This window comes from Gavialis gangeticus, unplaced genomic scaffold (assembly GCF_001723915.1).
Source record: "Gavialis gangeticus isolate Ggan-Ray unplaced genomic scaffold, GavGan_comp1, whole genome shotgun sequence".
NCBI classification, from domain to species: Eukaryota; Metazoa; Chordata; order Crocodylia; family Gavialidae; genus Gavialis; species Gavialis gangeticus.
The window spans coordinates 69,879,654-69,883,476 of NW_017729031.1; positions in this window are offsets into that span (position 1 = coordinate 69,879,654).

The following is a 3,823-nucleotide window of genomic DNA, read 5'->3' on the forward strand; positions in this document are numbered from 1 at the left end:
ATTCATGTAGGTTAGTAACAGTGGTCGAAGGAGGTTAAAATAGGAGCACATCATGGACATGGTCCCTTTTGCAGAATATGTGTGTCATCGCTCAGAGGCAAACAAGGCCATTTTGTGAGTGATGACCCCATGAAGCAAGTCAATCTGCTCTCCCTGGTCTCTGGAGGACATTGCAAACCTATTGTACATTGAAAGGTCTGCAAGGTGAATAGCATTTTCTCTTCCCACTTATGTGCTTTGTTTTGTTACAATTTAGCCATTTGTCCTTTGTGTCTTTCCATTTTTTCTTTACATTAGTCAAAAAAGTTTAATCACAGCTTCCTGATAAAGAAGCAGCACACCTATTTATGGTGGAGTTACAATTTTCATCATGAAGATCTGATGGCTTGAATCAAGTTGAGCTAAGTAAAATGAACTAAAAATATTACCTCTCTACAGGACAAAAATCACTACAGCAAGGCTAGGGACAGACATTCAAAAAGCCTGAGCCTGAATTGATCCAACCTACCTGGTTGGTCACAGGTTAGTCCAACCTACCTGGGTTGAACTGGTTTGCAGCTGCACAGACATTCCCTCTGGACTGAAGAAATGCAGGCATATGCAGCCTGCAGTGGTTCAGGCTAGAAGCTGGGGGGTGCTAGAGCATCCCTCCCTACCCTTCCACACAGCTGAGCTGAGGGAGGGCATGGCCAGGCCCTGGCAGAACCCCCAGGCTTTTCCCTGCTTGCTGCTTAAGGGGAGGGAGGAAGTGTTGCCAGACCCTAGCCTGAGACTAGCACTTTGAGGAAAAACAGGCGCATGCAGTGCATGCATCTGTTGATGATACTGAGCTTTTCAATCTCCCTCTCCCTGCTTCTTTATACTGTCTGCAAACCTGACAGGCAAGGGAGTCAACAGGGGGCTGATAACACAGCATTCATCAGGCAATCAACAAAACAAAAGCCTCTCTCATTAGTTCAAGCTCTTCTGAAACAGTTTTTTCCAAGGAAGGAATGGAGGGACATTACCAGCTGACCTGTTGATTAGCTTCAAAAAGCCCTAAGTGGACACTGTTCTGCCTGCCTGTCCCAGTGAGATAGGAAACATACACACACAGACACCTTTCAGCATTAGCTAGCACACCACATGCTTAGGGTCTGTGGGGCTGGGGTCTGTGCTGTGAGAGATGGAAGGGGGGGAAGATAAAGGGAGGAATCCCTGATTGAGCAGCAAGCAGCAAGGGGGGGGAGGGGTTGAGGCAGAGGGAAGCAAGGCAGACCCTGCTGTGCCTGCAGTCTCTCCCAGAGTTCTGGCTAGGGAGCAAAGGGGCAGGGCCATCCCTGTTCTCTGGAGCAGACAGCACAGCCTAGGGCTGCCTATACAAAACAACAGCCTATTCAAGACACTGAAACTATCCAGGTAGAACAAGCAAGCAAAGATTTCTGTAAGTAATGTAGCAACAAACACCCACTGAGATGGCAACTTTTAGGCTCCTTCCACTATTTTAAATACAAAGAACAGATGGAAACCCTTGTAAAGTCACAGGATGCCACAATATCTGCTTTTTCAATTAAACATCATTTGACTGTCCTGATGAAGGGACTCATCAAACAATAAGCTACATTGTAAATTTTAATACACTTGAGGGACCGCTTGGTCTCAAACTCCCAGATCTAGTTTTAAAACTCTCTTAAAATGTTTAAAATTAAAATATTCGCACAGAATTTTTATGGAACATTAAGGGCTGGATTGGGGCTGTAAACTTTGGGGTGGCTGGTAAGGACCATGTACTCTAAAAGCAAGAGCCTTTTAAGAAATCACCAAGAATTTCTCATGGTTTCATGATAATGAAGAATGGGGTCAGTGATTTTGTTTAGCAAACACACAATAGTTGTAAAATCTTATTACTCTTCACTTTGTTGAATCTTGTCAATGGCACACTGCAAAGATTTCCACAACGTGTACAAATGTAGTATAGGCAGTTTCTGAAGGGGAGTAATAGCTCTTGTGTCAGATCTATGAGCTACAGAACTTTTATTTGAGCATGTATTAGTGAAGATAGTGAATTAATAAAATTCCACATGCAGGACCTGTGGAATCTGTGTAAAGATCTTAACACTTCGGCTGTATGTACACCACGATATCTGATATGCACATACATTATGCAAATATGAAGCATTTGTTGTGCAATTTTATGTGGCATGTGAGTTCTGGAGTGTGTCACATGCATGACTTCCTGAACTTGCACCTTGTATGTTTTGGAATGTGTTTCACTTACTTGTTAATGTATTTAAGTTTACCTGCATGGTGAAAAGACTTCATTTAGTGTTCATAAACTCAGCACTTCTAAACCTTCATCCGCATGGCACAGTATTGCTAAAGATATAATTTTATACTAATCCTTCCCTTCAAACTGAGACTTTTCCATAATAATAGACAAGAAAAAATAAGGAAAATTATTATACATTAGTTTTGTTTTGTTTTGCTTAGCTTTGGTTTTTCAAAAGACAGGAAAATGCTAAACACCATTAAGAATCTTACAAATTTGGATCAATCTTCACAACACATCTGTGAGTTAGGTATGTGTTATCCTGTTTTATGGTGAAACGGAGACAGAATTTAAGTGATTTGCTTAAGCCCACATTTGTCAGGGCTGAAAACAGAATGAGAGTTGCTGGCTCCTTTGTTTTGCTCAAATGGCAAACTATATACTTCAACTGGGGTGTGAGTGAAGAAAGAAATGAAGGAAGAAAAGAAGAAAGGAAGACATATCTTAATGTGATTAAAGTGATTGAAGAATAATTCCTAAAAGAAAAAATCTAACCCCTGACACTATGATAATATGCACAAAAACATGCAATCTTCTTACATAATAATGTTAATGCACCTTATTTGGCTAGCACAGATGGTCAAAAACTCTGAGACTGAATCAATTCAATCTTCACAGTTAGTCTAAGCTGCATAGATTGAACCAATAAGCAAGTACACAGACATTCACTTTTGATTCTGGAAATGCAGCCACATGCCTGCAGTGGCCCAGGCCAGAAGCTGAGGGGTGCTACAGCATGCCTCCCTGCTTGGCAAGAGCAGACAGCTTGGGCCAATGCTAGCCTGCCTACCCTGAGAGGAGAGGTGTGAGAGGGAGGTGAAAACATGCTGGGATGCTGGGGAACTGCAAGTTAACTTGAATCTGGAGGGGATCTGGGACAGTTCAATACACTGATTTAACTTAAATCAATTAAATTTGTTACTACACCCTTCCAGGTTTATCTTAAACTGGTTTTGGCCATTTTGAAAGCTGTTTATGTGAACTGAACTTCTGTTGTGTTACAGATATGAACCAGTTTCTGATAACTTATGCTAGTTTACGTGTAATTTCTGCCCCTAGCCATAAAAGACATGCTGAAAATAAAAATGAAAGGACATTAGTTTAAATGAATATGTTTATATGAACACAGGTCTCCGTCTTCTGCATTATCACTAAGAATGTATCACCTTTTCAGACACACCATTATACAACAGGCTTTATCTAACCCTCTATCTTGTTTGCTCTGTTTGCTCAAAATAGAGGGGAGTGCCCTTAAAAGGGATGAAGTCACATCTTGCCTCAAAGTCTAAGTAAAAACAGTAAAAAAAATTGTAAAAAATCTTATGATCCATTAAATGCGTTGACAAAAATTATCATTTTCTGGTTTTTGTTCTGTAATTTTTTTTCCTTGAACTGTCAATAGGAAGGGAACTGTTCTGCTATCAACTCCTCCTCCCCCACCACAGCCAGCCATATTTGTCACAAAAAACTTTTCATGTGAAATGTTTCTATTTGCTCTAGCCTGTGATGTTCACT